General features: G+C 50.3%; 1 protein-coding gene across 3 annotated transcripts in view; it reads left to right on the top strand.

The window, feature by feature from the left end:
* Positions 1 to 15,591, top strand: part of GPC4 (glypican 4) — a 93,116-nt gene that overhangs the window by 6,201 nt on the left and 71,324 nt on the right. The gene's annotated exons all lie outside the window — the stretch shown is intronic.

Raw genomic sequence — 15,591 nt, 5'->3', positions numbered from 1 at the left:
CCCCCCCCGCACCCTCCACAAAATCCTTACTATCGGTTGTGCTTTGCCAGGTTGTTCTGCATCCTGCAGTGCCAGGGGAGAGGAAATGCAGTGTGTTGCACCCGTGGCCCTCCCAGCTCTCGGTGCCCGGGTTTACAAGAAGACATTTCATTAATGCAGGAAAACAAACGGGTTTCTCGCGGTGGGGGGGTCTTCTGCTTGGAAGTTGCTTCTCAGCCTGGTAAGGGCTTTCCTTCGTGCGTCGTGGGGCGGTTTTGGTCTGTCTCGATTCTCCTTTGCCCTCTCCTAGTCCTTGCGTGGCAGGTAGCTCGGGCAGAGCTGCTGCTGAAATGCTGCCTGGGTTCCCGGGACGCTTATAGCGCCGAAGTGGCAAAAGGCAGCAGTTGGCAAGCAGGGTTCGAGCGGGAAAGAGCAGCTGGTAAAAGGCATCTGAAATCTCTTTGGGCACCTCTACACATTCATTAATACACTTTTGCTAATACACCTTAAATTAAGGACCTCCATTGACAGGTTACTAGAAAAAAAGACACGTTCGCCTATTTTAATGCACATTAGCACGCACGGCTTTTTTGTGACGCTTTACTGCGCATTAAAATAAGCCAGTGCTTATTAAGGCACAGGTGTCGATGCTCCCCTTGTGCCTCGAGGGGTGTAACGGCACAGGCTGCATGAGAGCAGCTGCAGCTTTTCTCCCAGCTTGGCTGGTGCTGGGGGGGGGGATAGAGCCAGAGTCTTCCCACCCTCCTTTCCAGGTGCAGGAGGGGCCCCTGCATCACCGGGTGTGTGTATTTGGGGCTCTGATGTGTCCTTGTGGGGCTATGGAAGAGCACTTACCTAAAGGAGAATGTCTCATGACTGCCAGAGCACTGGGCTGGCCAGCAATGGGACCCTAAGGAGGCTGGGGGGGAACAGCAAAGTGTAAAGAGGGTAAAGACAGCAGCTTTGCATACGTTCCCTGAGGCTGGAGGGTGCCAGTGGCGAACATCCCAATGCAGGCTGGATGAAGCGAAGTGACCGTATGTACCGTGTACGGGAGCTGCCTCGGTGCCCATAGCGGGTGGGTGGAAGGGCAAATGTGCTAAAAAGGACTTTTCTGCATTGCAAAGTCTTGAGAAAAGACTGCACTTGTGTGTTGTTCTGGGTACAGCAGCATGCACGCCTCTCTCGAAGCATCTAGCATGCTATTGAGGGCTGCCCAGTATTGGTTGTACTCTGAAAACGGTGTTTCAACATCCAGCTTTTCAGATTTTTTGGGAATCAAGCAGGTTGCAAAGAATACCCCCACCGTGGAGTAGTCCTCAGGGGAATGCACGTGTGCTCCTTCAGCCTCGATAGTGCATTTTTCTTCGTACAGACTTTATCCGCTGTCAAATTTGCAAACCAGAAAGCAGCAAACATGTTTGTGGTGGTCATCGCTGACTTTTCCCTTGGTGCTTTATAACTTTAACTGCGGGAGTGTGCTTTGATGGGAGAGGTAGCTCAGGAATGAAATGTAATTCTCTTAATGTTTCCAATTTAAACTTGAGAGTTGACTGGTGTGTTAAACAAATTCAGATGGGGCAAACGATGAGAAAAGCTTAAAAAAATTTCTCAGCATTTTTGTGGGAATAAGACTCATTTTTGTGCGGGCGCACCGCCGTGTTCAAAAGGCATATAAGTATTTGGGACTTAAACATCGTCAGCGTTGTTGCTGGGTTTTTTAATATTGAAGGGAAATTGGCTTTAGTAATTGAATTTCTGCCGAACCACAGGAACCAATAGCTGTTCTTTCCCCACGTCACCGTTGGGTTAGTTATAATCGTGTACAGTGTAGTTAACTCCTCGTGCTTGGTATTGCTTTTCTACAGATGAAGACGCTTTCGGCAGCAACTCGTGAGTTTTGCATGTCCAGTTTGAAATGCCTTCCAGGGACCCGTCCTAGCAGAACTGGATGGTCTCCTGGTGTTTCTGGGCAAAAATGAATGCGCCTGCTTATAATAACTTGGGTCACAAAGGGTCTAGCTACTAATTTCATTCTTCTGAGTACACCTGCAATAAATATCTGCAAATTAACGACACTGGCTTTATAACATCCAGTCACACGAGGGTGGTGCTTTGTCCTGGCATTATTGGTCTTGGCACAGTTCTGCCAGTTTTGCACATTTGCTGGGTTTTGTAGGAGCATATGCCGTGTCCGGCTTTCCTTAGGCTCTGCTGACATGGGGCCTGTGTCGTATTTTTTGCATTCGTGGCAGCGAGCACTGAACGCTGTGTGCTGTGCCTGGAAGAAGGCTGTAGTCATTTCGAAGGCAGGAGGATGTGAGGACGGGATGTATCGCCGTTTTAGAGAGAACGAGGAGCGGCGTGAATGCTAATGAAATCGGCACAGCAGGCAGATGGAAAGCTGCGCCGTTCTTCATGTGCTGTCCAAACAGGGCCCCGGTCCTTCAGCAGCTGCCTCTAGATCTGCATCTTCTAACATGCAAGGCTCATCTTCACTATGCTGAGCCTTTGTGGCGTCTGAAGGGCTCAAAACCTACTTGGCTTGCCTGTCTTCCAGTGCCGGGCGCTGTCATGCTTTGAGGAAGCACCCTGTGTAGCTGCATTATGGCACCAGCTGGTTTGGGGGAAGTGGCCCCAGTATTGAAGATGCTTGAACAGGACGGATCAGGGAATCGCATGGGACAAACTCATTAGGATGCTCCATGGTTGTTGGTTGTAGCAGTGTTGGTCTAAGGACATATGTTGGTGTAAGGACACATGGTTGTAGCAGCATTGGTCTAAGGACATATGTTGGTCTAAGGACATATGTTGGTGTAAGGACACCCGGTTGTAGCCATGTTGGTCTAAGGACATGCGTTGGTCCAAGGACACACGGTTGTAGCTGTGTTGGTCTAAGGACATGTGTTGGTCTACAGACTCATGGTTGTAGCTTTGTTGGTCTAAGGACATATGTTGGTCTAAGGACACAGTTGTAGCCGTGTTGGTCTAAGGACACACGGTTGTAGCCGTGTTGGTCTAAGGACATGCATTGGTCTAAGGACACACGGTTGTAGCCGTGTTGGTCTAAGGACATGCATTGGTCTAAGGACATACGGTTGTAGCCGTGTTGGTCTAAGGACATGCATTGGTCTAAGGACATACGGTTGTAGCCGTGTTGGTCTAAGGACATGCATTGGTCTAAGGACATACGGTTGTAGCCGTGTTGGTCTAAGGACATGCATTGGTCTAAGGACATACGGTTGTAGCCGTGTTGGTCTAAGGACATGCATTGGTCTAAGGACATACGGTTGTAGCCGTGTTGGTCTAAGGACATGCATTGGTCTAAGGACATACGGTTGTAGCCGTGTTGGTCTAAGGACATGCATTGGTCTAAGGACACACGGTTGTAGCCGTGTTGGTCTAAGGACATGCATTGGTCTAAGGACATACGGTTGTAGCCGTGTTGGTCTAAGGACATGCATTGGTCTAAGGACATACGGTTCACAGTTGTAGCCGTGTTGGTCTAAGGACACACAGTTGTAGCCGTGTTGGTCTAAGGACACATTACATCTACTCAAAGAAGCCGGCTTGCGTTAGGATGCTCCATACTTTTCCCATGTTCCTCCCTTGCTGTTTGCCTTGTTCGGTAGCTGTCGTAGTGATTGTCAGTGGATAGCTTTGCATGGCAAAGCTTGTGTTGATGTATCTGCCATTTGAAGCTGAGGATGTGCTGCATCCCGCGTGCAGTTTGTCTCTAGAGCAGTGGTTTTCAACCTTATTTTTTTTGCGGGCCCCTAAAAAGTTTCGAATGGAGGGCCAGAGCCCTTTGAATTGTAAGTGTGAGTATTCACTTACTTTGGATTGATCATAGTCATGTCTCGCAACCCCCTTAGACATAATCTGCGGACCCCCAGGGGTCTGCGGGCTACAGGTTAAAAACCACTGGTCTAGGGCATCTTTCAGCACATTGGAAAGAGCAGGGTATTTGCAGAGTTGCTGAAGCCAGTCTTCGATCCTGCGTGGATGCGTGATGTGTTTGTTCCAGTCGTTCGATTGGGGTGGTAGCAGAAGCAATATACGGCAGTGACATGGACCCACGAGTTTAAATTATGCATTTGTATGGGATCGGTCTTACACTGATGTGTGCCTGGGGGGGAAGTTACCCCTTGGAAAGTGAGGAGTAACTTCTTGCCTGCGTGAGTTATAGTAACGTACCCGCTAGTCGATGCAATGCAAATGGGCTCCTTTGGCACCTAGCGGCTATGGGTAACTGGTTTGGGAGAGCCGGGCGTGCGTCTCCGGTACAATCTGGGGTAAGTTACTCCATGGTAACTGTCACATGTCCACGTCCTGTCTCACCGTGACCGTATAGGAATCGCTGCTGTGTCATACAATTCGCAGGCAGCTGGTCGTGGGTGAGAACTTGGCTGCGTTTTCCAAGGAGGATGTGAAGAAAGGAAGACACAAATAAAGAAAGGCATCACAACCAAGCTGCAGGGTGAGCCCTGGTTTTCTTAACATACTGGATCAGTCAGGAGGTTCTTCTTGCATGGGATTTGTATGGGATCGGTCTTACACTGATGTGTGCCTGGGGGGGAAGTTACCCCTTGGAAAGCGAGGAGTAACTTCTTGCCTGCGTGAGTTATAGTAACATATCCGCTAGTCGATGCAATGCAAATGGGCTCCTTTGGCACCTAGTGGCTATGGGTAACTGCTTTGGGAGAGCTCTTATTTCCAGACATCACGGGGTCGGGAAGGATTTGCTGGCCAGAGAGTCTAGCTTCAAGGAAGCCTGGATTGGGTTTGCTTGGTCACCTTGACCATTCAGGTCCAACGCTCTAGATCCCAGGCCTTTCCGGCGGGCGGCGATAACTCACGTCTGATGCGCCAGGTTTCAATAATTGCATTTTGAACGTTTGACATGGATTCAATGCAAACTTTTCACTTCTTTAGACTGTCCTTTGTGGATCCTATTTTTACAGAGCTGAACCTGTTTTGATTCAGCATTCCTGGAATATAAAGGCCGAGCCAGGCTGAAAGGTAGTTTCAGCTCTCCTAAATACACGCGACTCTTGTCTGAATGCCTTTATAACCAACTGGCCAGAAGAGTTCTTTATATTAGGGAGACTTTTTCTTTAAAGGTAACTTTACCCCTGGAAGATTAAAGAGAAAGTTGACTCACTCTGCTCAGAATGAGCATTGTTAAAGGAAGGAGATTTGCTTATAATGAAGGGAGCTCTTTTTTCCTCCTCTTACAATTATAAATGGAAACCCTTTAACACTTGCCATGCTGTCTTGGGCCATTCCCGTGCAGCAGAAAGGTGAGATGCTATGTAGGTGGAGGACCTAGAGCGATTATAAATGGATGCAAAGTCCTCCTTAAACTTTTTTAATGAAAGAAAAAATCCAAAATCTACATATAAAGTTTGTGTGAAGTATTACTAGCTCCCATTTCCCCCCTTCAGTTTTGTGGGAAGGTGTCCTTAATTAGTTACTTGTCTCTAGGGCTCTGTCTACACTGCTTTATAGTGGTGACCTTAATGTTTCCCTCAAGCCTCCACCTCCTGACCAGCTTGGCAAGCTCCGGCACCACTCCAGCCTACCCTGTGTGCAATGTGTTTCCAACCTGCCTAACTAGAAATTAAAAAAAAAGTCCTCCAGCAGCAATCCCATAATTCCCTATTGCCAAATTCAGCCCCTCTCTACTCCTTTTCTTGCCTCTACTGCCTGTAACTGGAATCGGAGGTGGGAGGGGAGACGACGCGCTTGCAGAGCGATTCCCGCAAGGGCTTTGCTGGGGACCAAGCAGCCCGGTCTGGCCGGCGTTGGTGCATGCTGCACGGGGCGATGCAGATGGGGAGCGTGGCCCGTGCAGCTCTCGCCCGTTGAAGACATTTTTGACATCATTTATCAATTGATGGGAGCAGCCCTGGACCAGACATGCTAGGATAACAGCATGCATTTAAAACAGGATAGCCCCGCTATTTCCAAGTAGCGGGTGGTGTTAACGGGTTGAGGCGACCAGCTCTCCTGCTAAACGTTCGTCTCAAGCGGTTAATGCCTGTTCGAGTGGAGTTGGCTCTGCTGATGCTGGGATCTGAAAACCTGGTATCTGTCAGGCTCTTTTTTTGTTTTAAAGCTCTGCTTTTATCATAGCCTGGACAGGCCCTGGGGTTCTCCTACGAGGGAAGAAACCCAGTGTAGCGATAAGGGGCAGAGCCGCATGTGATGATATTTAATCCATTCAGAATGGAAAACTCCTGGCCCTATAAAACCATACACTTCTCTTTTTGTTTGCTGGGGGAGGAAGGGAAAATAGCATCTGTAGCATCTCCCTGAATGACCGGGCAATATTGATATAACAATTCTGGTTTGCTTTCCTGCGCTCTCCTAATGAGATCACTTTTCTTCAGCGCAATGGTGTGCCGATGCCGTAGCGTGTACTCCCATCCTCGCCGTGCAGAAGGCTTGGTGTCTTCTGTAGAAAACAAGTTGGCTTTTTCCTTGCCGTGAGTTTGCTTAACATGCTTTTAAGTTTGACCTTCCCCTTGCCACCAAAAGATCCAAGACAGCGGCTTTTTAATTGGGGGAGAGGAAATGAATTTGCCTTCTGTTGCGGAACCAGTTTCTGCAAGAGCTAGGTAACGTTTCGGCGTAATAGTGCATCGACGCGGAGGTTTGTGTTAAATCCAGTTTGAGTAATCGCTCCGTTCAATTCTAATCCTTTTATAATAAACTCACTTTTAGCTACTGTCAGGAGGGGAAATCTCCGGACAAATTTCATCAGCCTGTAGGAGGATAGTCTGGAAACGTTATCTCTGAGATCCACAATTTCAGAAGCACTAATCTCTGACAGTTAACATACATCATGGATGCTGTTTGTGTATATTAGACTGCTAGACTGACTGTTACGGCTTGACCTTGATGTAGTACTTGTGCATTCGCCGCGTTTGAATGGTGGAGTCACCGTATCACGGGTTTACCGCTTGTTACTAACAGCCTTTACGCCGGCTGGGCTGCAGATAAGGTCTCGCCAGCTACCGCCATAAATACCGGAGGGTAAAAATCTAACATAGATCACGGTTGCTTTATGTGCAGGAAAGGGCAATATTCTCAGCGACCTTTCGGAAAGGTCAGTGCCTCTCATGCCATAGCTAATTTTTAAGGGCTAAGAAGAACCGCAGCGGCTGCATCGATGCTGCAGCGAGGGCCGGTCCTTTTGACGTGAGCCAGCTTGCTCGGGCGCTGCGGGCAGTTTAGCCACGCGGGCCAAGGCTCAGCTTGGACTAGCCAACCAAGTACGTCTCTGGTTTCGTGGGCGAGCATTGGAGCCTGTGCAGAGATCTTTGCTTCCAGGGATACGCTGCTAGTCGGCGTCGGCCCGCCACGTCGAAGCTAGCTCTGTTGCATACCTAGGAGCCGTGGTCATTGCGGTGTTTTGAATAAGTACAGACCCCTTAAAATGTTTCCCTTCTGCTGTCGGCCCTTTTTAATGAACAAAATTAAGCGAAGCGCCAGGTTTCAGGGGTCGGGAAGGCAAAAGCATGAATTTGCCCTCCTCTCCAGTGTTTCAAAACACCAACCCATGCTTGATGGAGCCCACGATTGATTGATTGATGAGTGCATGTCTTCTGGAGGTGCTCTGCACCCAACCTGTTATCTGCCTTATCCTGGCCCATGGCTGCTTAGGCCACACGAGTCAAATGCAGCGAGCGGGTCCATCTCCCGTAATGGGGCAGTCGCTAACGTATTGGAATAGCAGCTGGAAAACTGGAAGGACTTGAGCATCCGCATCTGAGTCTGCAGGAACCATGTGCCTTCCTCCCTTTGGCATCGAATGACTGTTTTTAATTATTATTTTTTTACCCATCTGTTTGGAACGACGTGCTGCCTGTGGGAAATGAACGGCTCGGTTATTAGACGGAAGATGGGAACAGGTCGGGCTTGGTAACACTTTCTCCGTCCTCCGTGGCCTCAGCTCTGCTCCGTTCTCGCAGCTTTTGTGCCAGTCTTCCTCTGTCTGGAAGAGGGTCCCGATCCTACGATGAACCAAGGTCCCGATCCTGCAATGATCCCCTTTCCTCTCTAGGATGAGGAAAGAGAGGACATCTGACTGCCAGCAGGGTCCGTAGGGCAGGAGTGACGCATCTGAGCAGCGTGCACATCCACCGGAGGGTCAGCGCGGTATCTTGGGCGACTGCTGATACGGCGCTCTGCTCGTTCCTGATAACGGGGATCAATAAGGAAGGGAGGTGCAAGCACAAGGGGTGGCGAAAGCCAGCTTGGAGCAAAGCTGCAATGCTTTATGCGATAGTTTGGGCCAAAATCTGCTCCCTGCCCCCACAGGCCAATGCTTTGGGAGCCGGCCCGCGGGGCGAGTAGCAAGGAACTCACTTGAGACTTCGTGCTGCCACTTAATGCAAACGCCCAGGCCTCGTTCAGACCCTGATGCAGCGGAGGGGGAGAAGCATGACGTCTCGGGGGGGTGGGAAGCACGTGGGGTCCTCACCGAGATCCTGCGTTTCAGGCTTGCAGCTAAGACACGTTGCTAGAATTTCACCTTCTACCTTTTTTAGAGGCTCCTTGTCTTGCACGAGGCCGCGGCACATGCATCTCGGCTCACAAAAACAGCCAGCCTTTTCAGAGGGCTGAAGCCCACCGTCTCTACGAGGACAGTTCAAAAATGCTTATGCTCTTCTTGGAGATGTAAGAGCAGCCTCACGTCTTGCATCCGTTTCTAAAATGCAACGTGTAAGTAGATCGGTCTGGCTCGAGCCAGGGGGACATCAGTGGTCGTTGTGGGAGCATTTTAGAGATGCAAGCATGCTCGTGAAGTCCCCCCCTCCCCTCTCTGAAGTGAAAACTTAGCAGGAAACTGAAAAATAGTTCTGGCGAGTAAAGGTTAATTTCCAAATATCAAAATATGCACAAAAGGCTAAAGGAGATTTCCTCCTTGTTAGTGAATTATGGCTTTAAAATATTTGCATTATTTCCTGGAAGATTTAGGAATAATTATACAGTACTTAGGAGCAAGACATTGCCAGATAAACTTAACAAGTCTATAATTTGTACTCAAGGCAAGGTTTCCTGTAAATGATAGCTCTGTTTTAATTTTATAATACTGCTTCCAAATGTTTGCTGCTCATGGATTGCTGGCTAAATGGGACCTGTGCGTTTGGAGTATTATTTTTATGGACAATAACAACTGCTGTGTTAGGAGGGTACTTCTGCACCGGGTCGCCTTTTTTGTTCACAGGGGCTTGTTATCCCGTCCTGTGCCGGACCGTGGCTGCTTAGGCCGCGTGAATAAAATACAGCGGGCAGATCTCTCCTCTTTATTGTGCAAAATGCTTTGTGCTATTTTTGGATAACCCTCTGCTCTGCTGGGTTTTTGTTGTTTTTTTTCCCCCCTGAGTTTGAGAAAGGACCGGTGAATAGTTTTAATGCACATACTTTATTTCCATTACTCAAAGCAGGAGTCATGCATAGTTACAGCCAAAGACACTTCACCAGCTCTGGGGATAACAAGATAGCTGACAGACTGGAATGCAGATTTATCAGGGGTAAAAACTGGCAAAACTCCTTCTTCTTTTTAGATAGGCCTTTCTTCCCATCACCCAACATGTGCCCATCGCCAGCTTTAACCCTTTGAGCTGCGTGCCTAGCATCGCCCGGGACGTGCGACAGAGATCAGTGTGTTTTCTACGATTAAACCGCTCTGCCTCAGACCGTGGTTTGGTTCAGTTGTGCCTCCCCTTCTCCTGTAACTATGAATCTTTCCAGAAATGTTTTTAAGGGCTTTTATTTTCAAGAGCCGGTCTTTGCACCAGATGTCTGGGTGTATGACCACAGAATGTAAATTTTGCTCTCTATTGCCTTTGCGCTGTTGGTGAGGGAGACGACCAGGCAGTTGCAAATAGGACGATGTGGTATGAAATCAGCTTTCTTGGGGATTTGATCCATGTTCATTTGTTTCTCTCTCTCTTTTTTTCCTAAGCAGAGTATTTCATTGACTCGGGTGACACAGAACCACGCGTTTAAATGATGCATTTGTATGGGCTGGTTTGGACAGGGACGATCCTGCCCCAGGCAGGGGGTTGGACTACAGGTGACCTCTGGAGGTCCTTGCCAGCCCGACTTCTCCAGGATTGTATGATTTTTATCCCTTTTTTTAGTAGTTGAAGGCTTTTTGGCCAACTTTTTGAACAACTTGAGCATCTTCTATGTGTCGTCTTTTCTCCCTCCCCCGTCTCATGTGTCTTGAATTATGCCCGCTTGGGTTTCTTCCAGCGTGGGCACAGTCGCTTCTTTAACTGTGCGCCGCTATGGTTGGAGACCCAGGCTCTGCTTCTTGGGAATCCCAAACTGGGGTATGTAATAGAAAATTTCAGATTGGGAGGGACCTTTAGGAGGTCACATCTAGTCCAACCAAAGCAGGACCAGCCCCAACTAGATCATTTGGAGAGAGCGTTTGGAGGATTTGGAGCGAGTGTCTCTCTCTTCTTGTTTTAATGAGCTCTTAACTAGCTGCCGGGGTGGGTGGGCGGGTGTGCTGCTCTGGTAGTTATTTTGGTGGGTCTGCTTCGTGACTGAATGAGGCATGAAGAGAATTTCTGTCTCCGATTTAGAAGTGAGAAGCTGCTCGGGAATTGCGCGATGCTTTGTGTTTCGGAAAACGGTGCTGCGTGGGGGCGGCGTGGGCCAACGTGGGGGACTTGCGGAGGGGAGCAGCAGTGAAAGCAACCGCTGAAAGCTCCTCTGAAGGGCATGGACCCCTTCTTATGTGTGTTTCCAGTCTCATTTTATTATCCATATCAATGCACGCGCTTCCTGTTGCAAAGAGTCAAGACCGGGGGGCATGGTATTCCCTCTCCTGCTGGGTGGAAGGTGGGAAACTGCTTAAAAAAGGAGCTTGCCTCGACCCACGGATAGAAAATGTAGGGTTTACTTGTTTGTCGTACGTATGAGACCAACCTAGCCGTGCGCCGGGAGGCTTGCAGGCTGCAATTGAAAGCCACGTGCGTGGTCTGCCTGGTTCGTCGTCCCGGCGAACGTGCTGCCGGAAGCCCCTCGTTTGCAGTCTTGAGCCCGACAGCAAATCCGAGGCACGATTTCTCTTCTGCAGCCAGACAAAAGGGGGCAAAGCAGTTGCAAAGGCCGGTGCTGCCCCTCCAGCGGCGAGCCTGTTGTGTCCTGCCCCTGCCGATCGCGGTGCCCGACGGATTCATCCGGGAATGCGAGCTGGCGTTGGCTGCCGCTGGTGGTGAATGGAGGGGGTGGAAATGATTCAGTAGTTTAACGACTCCATGTGCAGCCTGCGATGGGAACGTCTCCTCCTCTGCTGCATCTTAGCAAAGCCCTCCATTAGCCAGCTTGCCCTCCGTAGCGGGGTGCTGACTTGTGTAAGCCTGTTTCCGCTCCATCTTCCAAAGGGCTGGGTGTTTAGAGACGTTAGGAAGTAAATGGGATGAGAACATGTTCATTGGAAGCCTCCCCCCCCATACACCCCCGCTTGGCTTTTTCCATATGGAGAAAATGCAAAATTTGGCAAAGTTCAGAGGGTGGCGACGGCTGCTATTCGGGCTTTCTAGTCCTGCCAGCCTCCTGCTCCAGTGCCAGTGCCATGAGCTGCAAAGAGCGAGCCAGTGGCTGCTTGGATGGTAGTGCTGGCATCGTCACAAAAGCAGCACTGTGCAGAAGCACAGATCCCATCATGCTGGGTGGTCCTCCGCCGATGGGGTGGGACTGGAGATAAATGCACTACTGTAAGTGCCACCAGCGGCTGACCTTTTAGACGGCCTCTCCGTCTCGAGACAGTGGCCTGTGAGGAAGAAGAGGGTGGGGGTCCCCCACCCCTTTTACATTTTTGTCTCCTTCCTGAATTTCTGCTTCCCTTCCAGCTGAGCATCCAACACTTGGAGATTTGTCTCAAAATCATCCCTGCGTTTCAGAGAGAGTATCCAGCGGGGTGTGGGTGGGAGGACGGGGAGAGCGGCTTCGTCCGCAGGGCAGGAGTGAGAAACAGCTGGAGGGTGATCTGGGAGCTAAAAGCCCCAAATCCTTTGCTTCCTCTTTGTTTTCGGATGCCTTGCTTCTGTGCATGCTACTGCAGCTTCCCCAGTCGCTGCCGGTCGTTAGCAGGGCAGTGGTTTCTGCACCCTTGGAGCTGGATGGTGCTTGGCGTGCTAGGTGCTGTACGTGGTCCTGCCTTAAGCGCTGTACTCTAAAGTCCTGACCCCGTGGTGCAGTGCATTGGCTTGTAGCCCCCACCAGCTGCTCCTAAGGAGGAAGGGGGCCCTTGGCATACACAGGACTCCAGAGTAAAGTTTATTTTTACATTATTTTAAGATGTTTCTTATTTCCATAGGCTTCAGGAGGGAGGGAGAGGGGCCCTCGTGCAATCTCAAGGGCATCCAGACATAGGCAGCGAGTGGAAATGGTGCAGTTAGTGGTCCACCAATATGTTTCAGTGGGGTGAAGTGGTAAAAACCCAGGACGGCTCGGTGACTCCTTCACCTGCTGGGCAGATGAAGAATCCCTGCCCCTCCTGGGACCCTGGGCCGGGTCTGCGGGCTGATTGCAATTAGCAAGCATTGTTGGTAGCAGCTGTTCCTTGGCTGCTGCTCTCTTGTCTGAGCACGGTGGGACTGTTCGGACCCTGGGAAATGCTGTTTCCTGGAGCATTTGCTGGTGGAAACTCTTGGAGCTTGGCCCCCGCACCTTGCTGTCTTCATAAAGGAGTCCTGGAGTAGCATCGTCCTGCACGGTCGGGTCTACACGCCCATTACAGCAGCTCCCCGAGCGCCGCTCTGCCCTTGTCTTTTGTGGGTGCCGATGCAGCTGCTTTCCACATCTCTCCTTTTCCGTCGTCTGCTAAACTTCTTTTAGGAACAGACTTCTCAACGAACAAACAGAGCACGTGTTTCGAAAGTGGGGAGGTGAAGAGACCGGCCTGCTCTCCACATGGCGGTCATGTCACTAGGGCCGGGGCGGTGTGATGCTTTCAGACCGTATTGCAGAGCTGACCCAAAAAGGGACTGGGATATGGAACTAAGGGGAGGGCTGATGGTTGTGCTCAGGCTGGCTGCAATAGACTCCGCCAAGGGGAACGGCAAAGCAAAGATGGCACGAGGCAATCAGGACTCGTAGTAGAGGTGATATCTTTTATTAGATCAAAAAGATTTTTGCAAAAAAACAAAATTCTTTAATCGGGCACAAACACCCTTCATCAGGCATTGGAGAAAAGACTGTTATACCCCATGTGCACCCTTGAGCTAAGAGAATAGGGCTGCTCTTGATCTTCTTCCCCCCTCCTTGGCTGCTACTGGGTGTTGGAGACAGTAATAAGATTAATGAAACCTCTTAACAGTTCTGCTTGCCCTGTCCCTCCCCTCCAAAACAGCTCCCATTTCTCAAAGAAGGTCCGAGATGCATCCTCGATACCACGTTTGCTGTCTGTGTCCTGAAATGCATCCCGTCTCATCGCAGTCGCCGCATGACGGCAAAGCAGAGCAGGCCACTTGCTGTGTTATCCAGGGATTTAGTAGCTTCTGGGAACGGGGCTATCCAAGAGCTTCCCTGCCCCTAAAATCTACTAGCACGAGGCTGCTTCATTCATGGTCGTTGCCTTGCCTAGCAATGACCGTGGATGAAGGCAATGACCAAATCTACCAGGCTGCTTCCTTCACAGTCATTGCCTTGCTTGGCAATGACCCTGGATGAAGGCAATGACCAAATCTACCAGGCTGCTTCCTTCATGGTCATCGCCTTGCCAGCCAGTGACTTGTTGTGACTGCACTTACGGCTCCTACTCTAATGGGGCTGTTTTACAGATGTAGCGTGCATGGCTTTCCTAACCCCAAATGAGTTGTGATGATGTGGGTACTTGTTTAACTGCAACTAGTTTGGGAAGGGCTAGGGGTGGTAGTTTCCAATCCTCCAACACAGGTCATCAAATTCTCAAGTGCAGACAAGGCTGACGAGCGGGTTTGCAGCGGTGTGGGATGTGCCCATGAACGCCGGGCTTGCTTGTGGAGAGAAGAGGCCTTTGGTCTTCAGCTCGAGGTTGCCAAGAAAACACATTTGGCTTTGTAGGCAGTGGAAAAATACATCCCTTGGACGTAAAAGCCCTGTGCCAGTGTTACAAGATCCGTCCCTCCTCTTGGACTCTGTTAGCAAGGCAAGAGCGTGGAGGCGCCCTGCAAATGCGCGGGCATCACGAGGGGCTTTGGAGTTGGTAGCACAGCCCAAGTAACACCTCTACTGCACAAAGCTGCCTTCGACCAGGCTGCCAAAGGGAAAAATACTTCCCTTTCTGCAGCCAGCGCGGAGCAGCTGCAACGTTTTCTTCCCCGTCGCAGCCACGGGCTCTTCGGCTGGGGAAGGGGGCACGTGTGGAATGACATGCATGCTTGGGAGTGGGCTGGGGAAATGGGAGAAGAGGCTCTTATCTCAAACAGATGCAGGAAAGCCGTTTATACACAGGCCAAGAGCTGTTTGCCTAAACACCCGATACGCACCGAGGAATGAAGCGAGCAGCGGGCCCGGGCTCTCCCTTGGAGCAGCCCAGAAACGTTTCCAGACGGAGATGTGCTTTTCATTTAAAACGGGGTTTCAAACGCTGATGGGCTGCGCCTCTGGCGAGGAGAGCGGCATCTCTTCTTCGGTGTCTGCTGCAGGATGGGACGCGTCCCCCATCCATCCTGCCCCTCTCCCTTGCTGCGCTTGTTCTGCAACGGCTTTCGTGCTGCTTTGGCCAACGACCCGGTGTCTACCCACGGGGGGATGATGGGGACAAAGCTTTCGTGCCTCCCTTTCAGCCCGCTGGGCTAATAGGCTCTTGTTTGTGACGAGGGAAGAGCTAACGAGATACAGGCCTAGACCTTTAATTGTGCCTGCCTTGGGAAAGACCTGTTTTAAGCAGAGAAGTGGCTTTTAAAAGACTGCATCCCAATATTCAGACATCTCCCTGCTGATGTGATGAGGGCAAGTCGTGGCGGTGCGTATGAACGGCCAGACAGGCAGCTCAGCCTGGCGCGGCTGAGACGATGCGACAATGAAAAGGCCGAAATGCTTGATAGTCCTGTTGATGGTTGAAGAAAGTTTAATTTTGTCCCGGGGAGAGGGACTAATTTTAGTCCCTCTCCCCGCCCGTACCCCCTTTTCTCTTCTAAGTGAGATTAAGGGGATCCAATCTGAGTTTAACCAGAGACACTGAGAGGCTTTTAGATTAGGGCCAGGGCAATGTCGTGCTTCCCAGGTCTGCTGCAAGGGAAGGTTGTTTCTAACATAGGTCACATTATGTGGTGGAGTACAGTAACCCGCTTGTGTGAGAGTTGGATTGCTTGTATAACTGATGTTATATGCTGTTGGCATAGTAGCCCTCGGTGGGAAGAGCTAGCAGGGATTTGAGCACGTTTCCCGGAGCGGATGGAGGGGCTACGGGGGGACGGACCCAAAATTATTTACAAACTGAGCTGTAGTTTTAATTGCTAGGTGACTTCTCTTGCTCAGTTTTCCCTATAAGTGCATTGTGATGGCCTTGGAGATGTACAGAAAGTTTCTCCCCAGTGGCTGGTTGGGATGAGAGCTCGCTGGGAAGCTGGGGAAGGATATTTGGTTTTGAAAAAA

This window comes from Alligator sinensis, unplaced genomic scaffold, assembly GCF_000455745.1.
Source record: "Alligator sinensis unplaced genomic scaffold, ASM45574v1 scaffold1567_1, whole genome shotgun sequence".
NCBI classification, from domain to species: Eukaryota; Metazoa; Chordata; order Crocodylia; family Alligatoridae; genus Alligator; species Alligator sinensis.
The sequence above is the reverse complement of the archived record's forward strand: the minus strand, read 5'-3'. Positions and strand labels throughout refer to the sequence as shown.